Source organism: Saccoglossus kowalevskii, chromosome 19 (assembly GCF_978046115.1).
Source record: "Saccoglossus kowalevskii chromosome 19, keSacKowa6.1, whole genome shotgun sequence".
Lineage (NCBI taxonomy): Eukaryota > Metazoa > Hemichordata > Enteropneusta > Harrimaniidae > Saccoglossus > Saccoglossus kowalevskii.
This window is the reverse complement of record NC_140659.1, coordinates 29,670,498-29,682,454: the sequence shown is the minus strand read 5'-3', so window position 1 is coordinate 29,682,454 and position 11,957 is coordinate 29,670,498. Positions and strand designations below refer to the sequence as shown.

General features: G+C 35.6%; 2 long non-coding RNA genes across 2 annotated transcripts; one reads left to right on the top strand and one right to left on the bottom strand.

Moving 5' to 3' along the window:
- The first annotated feature begins 748 nt into the window (after nt 1–748).
- Nucleotides 749–4,506, top strand: LOC146731467 (uncharacterized). Its single transcript, XR_014927399.1, has 2 exons — nt 749–800; nt 4,369–4,506. It is a non-coding gene; the product is annotated as an uncharacterized LOC146731467 (long non-coding RNA).
- On the bottom strand, nt 4,485–7,035 carry LOC146731466 (uncharacterized). Its single transcript, XR_014927400.1, has 3 exons — nt 6,731–7,035; nt 6,203–6,268; nt 4,485–5,926 (listed from the first exon to the last, which is right to left on the bottom strand). It is a non-coding gene; the product is annotated as an uncharacterized LOC146731466 (long non-coding RNA).
- Nucleotides 7,036–11,957: the final 4,922 nt, after the last annotated feature.

The following is an 11,957-nucleotide window of genomic DNA, read 5'->3' as shown; positions in this document are numbered from 1 at the left end:
CGCCTGTACCATCTGCCCCGTGGGACTGCTTTTAAACGCTTTGTTCATTTTCGTTGTATGGAGGGTACATTTTATGCGAACGCTCACCCAGCTGTATCTCGTCAACCAATCAGTTGTCGATATTATCTTTCTCGGTGTATACTTCATCGTTCAAATCGTGACCCCGTTTGTAGCCGATATCATTTATGATTTGAGTTGGCGTGGTCCCGTTGGCTGTACTCTGGTCGACGCTATCCTGGATATATGTCTGCTGACCTCGGAGTTCAATATCGCTCTTTATACCCTTGAGCGATATGTAGCAATTTGTAAACCTTTTAAAGCTCGTAGAATTGGTTCCAAACGCAGAACAGTTAAGTTGATTATTGGCACGTGGATACTGGGAGCGTTGTTTGCATTACCGGTGATACTTGTATCACTAGACGCAATGATCCCGGGACCCGCCGTAGGCGGCAGTATTTTCATTCGAGGTCAATTTTGGATCACCAGGTCATTCAGGACTGAGTCGAGAATCAATTTTGGGTGCCAGAAATCATCCAAAGACGTTTATTTGGGTATAATTTGCGCTGTCAAGACAAAGTTCAGGCTAATAAAATAAGATTGACGACGTTTTTCCATGAGAAAAAAGTGAATTATTTGTTGAAAAAAGCGGAGAAAAATTGATACGCAGAAATCGTGACGTTGACTCTACGCATGCAATGCAGCGTCATGGAAATTGTCTACACTACACGTACACGCATCTTTCGATGACGTGTTATTTGCCAGCCAGTCCAGGACGCCGTACAGACATTGATTGTACTAAGGTAAAGAGCCTTTGCCCTTTTCCACACATTTTAATATATTCTTAACAATTGCTTTACCTCTAAAACTCTGCACACCATGCTATGATCATTCAGTGTTTTGTACTAAACGACTCATCACTTAGCAAAGCCAATTTTCAGGATTTATTGGCACATGATGTCATGAATCAGAGAAACTAATGACCAAACATAAATATTGCATCGTATATAAATGATGACAGCGATTTACTAGGCCTATGGCCTGTGAACTCATATGATGTGTGTGCACGGTGCGACTAGTAACAATTACCTAACCTACCGGTCCTTCACGGCCACAGTTGTCGCGATGCATCTCAATAAAATAGCATCTAAATCTGTGTAATGATGTATGTGTAAATACTTGTACATTAATAGTCTAGTCTATGCAACCAGCAATAATGACATGCAAGAATGGCATTGGCAAAATGATGACCTCGGATGTAGCCATGTCTAGGGGCATGGACATGATTTATAGTCTTTGCCCATTAACGTAATGTTATAGTGTATATGAAGTATGTGATCATGATTAAATCTTCATGATCATTTGTGACCACACCATTGATTATTCGGCATAGGCTACCACACACTGTATAATATTGAGCAGAAAGTCATGCAAGAAATTGCATTTGATTCACCACATTGGCATGGCTGGCTGGCTGTATTCATTCTTACTTTTTCATGATCATTGTTTGGCTCACTACAAGTTTCTTGAGATTTAGGCGGATTTTTGTCACATGCAAGTAACAGCAAGAGCTGCAATGTGTACATCAGAGGGCTTTTATCATGCTTATGTTGTTGCTATTGTAGGTAAATGGCCACAGTAGGAATGTACATAACTGTCATTTATTAGGCAGAAACTGATAGGGGCTAATTCCTTGTGCTCACTACATACACCTGTACATCAGTGAAGGTTTTTCTGTTGCCAGCTGCCATTTTTGAAATGGTGCCACCGATCAACAGTTCATGCCACTCACCTCAACCTTAAACAATGACATGTGTTGTCATTTGTTATTCATTTCATTTTTATGGAAATGAGTTACCTTTTTCTAAAATAAACAAAATTTGATAGTAATATCATCATGTAAAAAAAAATTGTTTAAAATGATTGTATTTGATATAGACTGAACATGTTGGGGAAAAAATAAATCTAAAATAATAAAATCCCTGCCTAACTACCAAATATTTTTACTCTAATACTAGAAACACCAAAATTGTTTTTCATTGGCCTCATAATGGTTTGAGATCTTTTTAACATGATCCACATAAATAATGAGGGATGAACTGAGATTCTGTACAAACAGGTCCATGCATTTACATTCTATGTTTCTGGTTTGATGTTGACTCATTTACAGCCCTGTCATTGGTGATACAAGGAGTTTACTCCTTATAGCATGTGTGTGGGCTGTCTTATGCAAACCAACAATGCTGTTTTTGCACATGGTCAATTCACTCCGGTTATATGTCAGATGACACATTACCATTGCCATGCGATAAATTCATTACTTTTACCAGTTCTATCAGTTTGATGGAATTGATATCATCATTGATAACTCTATGAAGTACAATTACATTCCATATAGTCTCTTTGCACCTACTTTATTTCTTATTCATTCTGAATGGACAGTTGGATGAACATACAATAGCCTAAAAGTAAGGGGGTATATTTATACAACACCCTGTAACTTTGCATGATATGGGTCTATAATACTGTCTTGTAAACAGTTAACTACTGGTTTTGTACAGTTTATTGTTGCTGCACATATACTTATTGAAAACAACAAGATATAGTATTTTCGGCAATATGACTACTACCAAATTGGTCGGTGGTGATACCTATCATTTGGGTCTTCCGTCAACACTTATCTGCTTTTGCATCATATCAGATTTAATCATGACACTCCATTTACAACACTAATTTACCTCATTATAATAAAAATGTGCATAACCTGTGTTTTCATTGAGAGGATGCTTGAATGCATGGTAGTGCTTTCAGCATCCTCTCAATAGTTACTTACAATGTGCCTCAAGATTTAATCATAGACCTTAGAAAGAGTAAGGTCTATGATTTAATTTATGGAAAGTCCAATCATTTCCAAAGCATTTCAACAATGTTCTTCCTATTGAACATTCCTCTACTCAACACCTTACTCAAATCATTCATTACAATTATATAATCCTTACCACTTGTTTTTGACTCCCGTGTGCGAAGCACGAAAGGGAGTCTTTGCAGTTACCCTGTCTGTATGTATGTATGTATGTATGTATGTCACTTTTTTTGTTCCATCGTTATCTCAAGAACCACTAATCAAATTTTGGTGAAACTTGGTACATAGATGCTCTGGGATAATGCGCAGAGTTGATTAGGTTTTGGTAAAAATCTATGAATATTAATTAGCTAATTTGAATGATAATTAACTGATTCCAAGCTGTTCCATGACTGTTCCACTGATATTTGAAGAACCACTCATTGGATTTCAATGAAACTTGGCACATGGATGCTCTGAACTAATGCGCAGATTTGATTAGTTTTGGGTAAAAATCTGTTAATATTATTAATTACCTAATTTACATAATGATTAATCAATTTTCGGCTTTTCCACTGATACCTCAAGTACTAATCATAACATTTCAATGAAACTTGGTACATAGATGTCATATGACACTGCACAGACCTGGTAGTGTTTAGGGTAATATCAGTACATATTAATTACCTAATTTGCATAATTAATTAATTTTCTGCTTTTGATATTTCGAGTAGTAATGATCACATATCAATGAAACATGGTACATAGTTACTTGAGGACTGTGCAGAGACCTAATTAGTTTTTGGGTAAATATTTGTGCATATTAATCACCTTATTAGCATAATTAGTTAATTTTCAGCTTTTCACCTGATATCTCAAGTACTAATCATCACATTTCAATGAGACTTGCGACATTTTCTAGGACTATGCAGAGACCTGATTAATTTTGGAATAAATAATTGTGCCTATTAATTACCTAATTTGCATAATTAGTTAATTTTTTGCTGTTCTATGGCTGTTGCACTGATGTCTACAAACCACTCATTGGATTTCAATGAAACTTTTAAAGAGTACCATCACATTTCAATGAACCTAGGACTATACACCATATTAGTTTTTGGTAAATATGTATGCTTCTTAATCACTTAATTAACATAATTAATTAATACTGATATCTCAAGTATTGATCATCACATTTGAATAAAACTTGGTACATAAATGCTCTAGGACAATAGACAGCCTGATTAATTTTGGGTTAAAATCTGTTCATATTAACTCTCTATTTAGCATAATAATTAATATTTTTTGGGTTCTAATCACATTTCAATGAAACTTGGTACATTGTGCAGACCTTATTAGTTTTACACTTAAATCTGTTCATATCAGTTACCTGATTTACATAATTAGTTTTCAGCTATTCCATCAATATCTCAAGTACAAGTAATTTTGAATTAATTTTTACTGTGTCTTCAATACTCTCAGCACATGGGAGTTCTTTCTAAGCTTTCTTTGATTTTATTTTCTTCCAGGCGAGATAATTCAACCATCACCTGTATCTCCTATTGGTTCAACTTTTTACTTTATTCTTACTCGAATTTTTTGGTAAACTTGTTGTATATTGATGGTTAAGATAAAAAATAAAAACTTTATTTTTTCCTTGTTCATTACAGACGTTTATTCTATTCACACTATTTTTACATAATTGTGACAAACATGGATACTAATCAGGCAAATTTTTGCAATCTATTTAAAGAAAGGTTAAACCAAATTTACTCAACAAATGTTAAAAGTCAGTTGAATAAAACTGGTCATAATAAACTAAGTACTTATAAAACATTCAAAAATAATTATAAATTTGAAAAATACTTGGATGATATAAAAAACACAGAGTAGCATTAACCAAATTTCGTATTTCAGCCCACTTCTTGCCAATTGAAATAGGCCGTCACAGGGGAATAAATAAAATTGACAGGGTATGTAACAAATGTGACTCTAAGGATGTGGGTGATGAAAAACATTACTTTTTTCATTGTGACAGTTTTTCAGAACACAGCAAAAAAATCCTCTATACATTGTTCAAATACTCACCTGACTATCAAACATTACCAAATGGAGAATTGTTTATTAATGTTTTCTCTAGTGTAGACAAATATATTTGTAGTATTTTAGCTAATTTTGTTTTTCAGATTTTAAAATTATTTTAGTTTAGTTGTGATACTGTATGTTTCTTACGTTGGACTTTACTGAAGCATTGTTTTTGTGTACGTTCCAAATAAAATATCCTATCCTATCCTATCTTATTTGTTCATACATGTATACATTGTCACAGAAAAATCAATTACATAAATTTACCAAGGGCTCCAGCAAATCATCCACCCATATTAACTATAGCCTCGTTTGTAATCCCTCTAATACTTATATTTTGTGTTTCAATTACATAATGTTAGTCCAAAAATGTCAGCTTCTATTATTTGAACACAATCCTATTATCAAGGTCACATTTGTTTATTTATTTATTTATTTATTAACACACAACATCCCCCGGAGGGGATGAAAAGGGTTACAAATCAGATATTTAGTAAAAGAAAAATAACCACATAAAAAGTAAGGGAACAAAAAGGCATAAAAAAAAAAAAAAAGATAATAATTTGAATACAAGGAATGAATTACTGGCTTAGTTTATGTAGGTGCTGCTGTCTTGTATTAAAACAGTTTTTTAAATATTGCGCTAAAGGAATAGACATTTTCTCGTCACTTAGTAATGATATGAATTTATTTTCATTACTAAATTTGTCAAAATTTGGTATACGTTTATTAGCTACAATGTAAAGTTTTAATCTTATTTCATTGTAATGAGGACAATTTGTGACAAAATGTTGTTCATCTTCAACATGGTCATTGTCGCACATATTGCAGACTCTGTCTTTAAAATCCAATCCTGTATGCCGGCCTGTTTCAATTTTCAGACAGTGGTTGCCAAGTCTAAATTTTGTTAAGGATTTGCCACAGTCCCTCAACACAAAACGCCAAAAGGTGGCAAATCTTGTCTCTGACTTGATGCAGCTTTGTCTGTAGACTGTGGCTTGTCTGAGTGAAAAGACAAAGTAAATAAACAACTTTCATAAGGCAGCGTTATCAAATTCTATTTTGCTATGTATGATTTCAATCACATAATTAGCAAATTAATTTTCATGTCTATGACTGATCCACACTAGTTCTAATTTGCACAACTTGAATAGAATCATAAATTGAAAACATTTCTTGTTCTGGTTAACAAAGCAATAAAATTAAATTAAAATATGGATGAATGTGAACACAGTCCCTCAACTATAATCTTGGGAGATAATAAATCAACAAACTTACCAGAATTTTGTTGTGGTGTTATATCAGTTTTGTGTAATTTTCCAACTTGGCACTTGTATTTAGAAGCTGCAATAAAAGGACACACTATATTTAATAATCAATTCATCATTCACCAATAATACATGAAATAATTAAGACAATATTAACTCACAAACCCTCCCTGAGAAAGGAAATGCCTCAGACTCAGGTAATAAACACTAGACCACAGTCCCTCAAGTTGAGGGACTGTGACTAGACTGAACCACAGACAACTGCTCTTATGGGCATTATCTGTCATTCACACCAATTTTGAACACAATGAAGTGAGAGTCTCTGTACTAAAAAGTTAACACTGTCGTCCGAACCTGTGACACTACTTTGGAGATTACGATTTCAAAATTACACAACAAGCAAAACCAGGAACATGAATGCCGATTTCTGTACATCTTTGATTCCGGCAGTACGGAAAATGACACACCCCCTCACAATTATACAGAGACGTAATCGTAAAAGTAAGACAGTGTTTTAGACATGAATGATGGTACATACCTTTTAGGTCTTGATTGTGGATGGTCTTCACATGCCCTCGAAAACCACTCGCACTTTTATATTGTTTAGTGCATGTGGGACATTCATAAACTATATTAGAAAGGCTTTTAGCGGCCCTGACAGAAGTCGTTGCGATCGTCGTGGATGGCTACGACTGCGACGATGCCTCCGACTCAGATTTGTCTACGTCTCCTTTCATGTACTCGGCAGCAACATAATCTGGTTCTTCTTCCAATATATCATTCCAATCGATGTCACATCTCGTTAAAATAATTATCGTCTCTCACGTTGAAGTAAAAATCAAAACAAAGTGCATGCGTAGAAGTGAATCGAAAAGGCTTCTGGGTAAAAATGATGTCATACCCTATGCTAATTTTATGTTAATAAGCTAAGTAGGCTTGGGCTCACACTCGGTCGGAATAAACAATTTTACGAAGGCGAAACGCGCATTGAGACAAAAGAAGTATTAACGTTTCCCAACCGGGTGTTGAGAGACTGTGGATTTGCGAAGTTCACATTTGTATTGCGCTGGTCCCGCTAACTCTGGATTGGCATACTGTGTGCGTGATATGGAACGCCAACAACACGGACACCGATTCCACTGAGTGGAAAAATGAAATAAATAATGACAATAGGAAAAAATCAAATTCTAAAAATAAACTAAGAACCTACAAACTTTTTAAAACCAAAATAGAACAAGAAAACTACTTAACAATTATGAAAAACAGTGAACTTCGCAAATCCTTAACAAAATTTAGACTTGGCAACCACTGTCTGAAAATTGAAACAGGCCGGCATACAGGATTGGATTTTAAAGACAGAGTCTGCAATATGTGCGACAATGACCATGTTGAAGATGAACAACATTTTGTCACAAATTGTCCTCATTACAATGAAATAAGATTAAAACTTTACATTGTAGCTAATAAACGTATACCAAATTTTGACAAATTTAGTAATGAAAATAAATTCATATCATTACTAAGTGACGAGAAAATGTCTATTCCTTTAGCGCAATATTTAAAAAACTGTTTTAATACAAGACAGCAGCACCTACATAAACTAAGCCAGTAATACATTCCTTGTATTCAAATTATTATCTTTTTTTTTTTTTATGCCTTTTTGTTCCCTTACTTTTTATGTGTTTTTTTTCTTTTACTAATATCTGATTTGTAACCCTTTTCATCCCCTCCGGGGGATGTTGTGTGTTAATAAATAAATAAATAAATATCCAACAGAGTTCTCAACCTCAGGCTGTTTAATCGAGTTTGACACATTTCTACAAGCCCTCGCTTATGTCACAGTACCCATAGTTACGTTTGTAACTCTTTTCACCATGATAGCTATTATGAACTGCCGTACTGCGATTGCCTTACATAGAAGACCAAAACAATACAACGCAATGGCACGACGATTTTTAAGAAAACGAGCACATGGGCGGCAACAACTTGTCATAATGTTAGCGGTTGTCGCTGGCGTATTTTTCATTTGCCGTTTTCCGTACCATTTAGACCTTTTCTTACGATTATACAACACATTGCCTGGCGTAGAAAACATTTATCGGCCGTATATCTGGTTAGAGCTAGTTCGGTGGCTTCCAATGGTGAATGCTGCTGTCAGTCCGTTGATATATGGAACCAGTAGACAGTACAGAACAGCGTTTCAATTAGCATTTTGCGATTGCCGTCAACGAAATGGCAAGTTGGTCAGACAACAAACTTTTGTTGATCGATCCTATAATCTTAGAACAGAGTTTGGAGAACCCCTTGTGAGGAGAGACCATACTTCCAGGAACCGATCCTGCATCGAAATTAGTTGTTATAGCAACAAGCTATACACATTGTTTAACTTGAAGTACATATACTTTTGAAACGGTGAGTTTTGACGAGCATGTACCGTATAATGGAATGTTTGGCTAGTAAATGCACTGACGAGATGCCTGTCTTATCAGGAAAACAACAGAACAGCCCAAGACCGCACTCACGCGACCACCAATCTGATTATAGTAGATTAATTTCTGGGAGTTCTTTCAACTGAAATATTATACAAGACACCTTAGCATTCAATTACGCAACGATTGATTTTACGTTCGTGGTGATCGTATCTCCCTGTCCGGGAATTACATATTTTCATTACAATCATTTATTTGAAACACAAAGACCCAGACGATATTGCACTTTTCACTTCTGAGGGAGTTTTTCTGTTGTAAATGTCGAAGAATGATATCGGACACTATCCGACACAAACTGTTCTTGATTAGGGAAGAGCGATTAGCAAGATCTCAATGTTTGAACAAGAACTCAATGATTGAATGTACGGAAACACAAATTATTTAAAATTAAAGGGAACCTCAATCCGTATAATGGAATGTTTGGCTAGTACTCAGACTAGTAATACAACAGACTCGCAACGCCTATTGTTTAAGGTGTTAATCGGCTTAATTGTAGATGCTACGTGTGCCACGCTCTGTAGCATTGGCATAGACACCGTCGAAGTTTACCGAACACTGGATATTCTGCACACTTCGCGCTTCTTCGGAAATTGCGTATTTCTTAGTAAAACGGATCCGGAAATTTGAAAAAAACGAGAGATGCGTTCTGGACATTTTGACCTTTGCAGCTGTGTAAGAATTTTAAGAATCGACCAACAATCAGGGGAGTTACAAGTAATTGAATGTCTTAGTGTTTACCTCAAATAGTTTTTGAATATATAATGAGCAACTTTGAAACGATATTTCTCGCTGTTGCGGATTTTGCGGAAGGTTTCCAATATTTTTTTCGGAGAGAGCATATCGCTGCTATTTGAACGATTATACCTCTTTTTGTGTTACCCGTTTTGTTTTCGTGTTCCGGGATGCCGAAACATGGGATAGCTAGTGCCATGTACATGATATCTCTTAGCGTATCAGCGTAATCCGGTAACGGTAAAAACTGGAGGTGTGTTATTTTTGTCGCGTTCGACTTCATAGTACGCGATCTACGCGTTGTTCAGTGACTGTTTCAATTTTCTATTTCGAGTTTCACTAATTTTGTTTGACTTCCGCATTGTTTTGTATAAAAATAGCCCAGTATATTTCCATTTATTCTTAATTTCAGTAAATGAAAAACACAATTCGCTCAGGGGTTGCCGATCTAGGACTGCCAAGTTCTTCAGAGAAATTGTCATTATCTTTGTCAAAATGTTCTCCTAAAATAGCTTCCCACTCGTAATTATCGTCCTCAGATTCGCCAAATTTTTCCGTAAATGCCATCTTCGAAGTTCACTGACAGCTACTGTCGTCTATGCCACTTCCTGTCTTTATATCTCGCGATGCATCGCGATAGTTTATTGTAATATGAATAGATCTCGCGTTATTTTGTGAGATCTAATGAAAATCTTGTTGCTCAGCAACGTTTACTCGGTACGATAAGAACTGATAATCTAAACAAACGTGGCACGCATTACTTCAAAATAAAACGCCACGTTGCGAGTCTGTTGTATTACTAGTCTGAAGCTAGCAAATGCACTGACGAGATGCCTGTCTTATCAGGAAAACAACAGAACAGCCCAAGACCGCACTCACGCGACCACCAATCTGATTATAGTAGATTAATTTTTGGGAGTTCTTTCAACTGAAATATTATACAAGACACCATGTGTCGTCTCACAAATAACATACGCACACGTGTCAGTATATGTTATGACGTAACACCACTTATATTGAGTTGACCACGCATCTTAGCATTCAATTACGCAACGATTGATTTTACGTTCGTGATGATCGTATCTCCCTACCAGGGAATTACATATTTTCATTACAATCATTTATTTGAAACACAAAGACCCAGACGATATTGCACTTTTCACTTCTGAGGGAGTTTTTCTGTTGTAAATGTCGAAGAATGATATCGGACACTATCCGACACAAACTGTTCTTGATTAGGGAAGAGCGATTAGCAAGATCTCAATGTTTGAACAAGAACTCAATGATTGAAGGTACGGAAACACAAATTATTTAAAATCAATGAAGAAATACGGTTATCATATTAAAATGAGTATACATATATAGGACATCCTTCAAAAATAAAGTCAAATGTTACGAAATAGAAGATATGGTTCAAATAAATTAAAATAAAAGCGAAACATTACCTAAGAAATTATCTTGTACGATGATTTTAAAATATGAGCAATTTTAATGGAACAACACAGTGGTTCTTGAATTACGACTACAAAAAGCATGGTTTAACCTTCCGAATTCATAATAATATCGTGAATACATTTGAACAAAATATAACAATAAACGACCATGTCTACGTTCTTCTGAGTCTATCATTAATTTAATCAAATGGCGTGGAAAATCTAATTGGACAACTTTATGCAAACTACGCAATTATTAAGCACAACTTTGAGATTATCTCCACAAACGGTATATAATTTATATATATAAATACCAAAGATATATAAAAGTTTTGGGTTATGGATGAAACTGAATCTAACCCGCTGGTCTGAGAGTCATTCCAAAAGCACCCACGTACCAAACATTTAGGTAGTATGACAGGCATTTGAACCAGCATTTTACATTTAAAATACACTGAACGGCAGCGTGAATATTACCATGCCGTAGTTTTTCAAATTGTATAGTATCTTTGTGGATCTATGTGATGCACGCGGCGCCACGCCACTACATCGCACAAGTTATTGACGACAGTGATCAACGCTCGGGACGAATCAGTGTAGACCGTGACGTCAGACTGTTTATACTGATTTCACATGCTCTTCATCAGTAAAGTGAAAAATCGTCTGTTTATCATCTTACGTTTTCCCAACATAAAATTTAAGCGAGCCTATGGATTATGACGGAGTACAAAGTTTTCCTGCAATTCGATGAGCATGCGCAGTTCTTGAGATATCATTCAACACACATATCCCGATTCAGGGTAAACGCCAACATACTCTCGCGTGCGTCATACCACACGGGGTTATAAACACAACGTGAATATGACTAGTGACGTCACACGTGTATCGAACTACACAACGTGCAATGTATATATATGACCATACAGGCCACATTACAATTAATTTCACTACGTGACAGAGGGCGAAGTCATGTCGAGACAGACATTTCATCTCTTGGTGGGCTTCAGTGTAGTTGCGATTTCACTGTTGTTGGTGAGTATCACAATGTATTTTTAAGTTCAAATTCAGTTAATTTAGAATTATATAATGGCATGGGTTTGTTATACGCTAA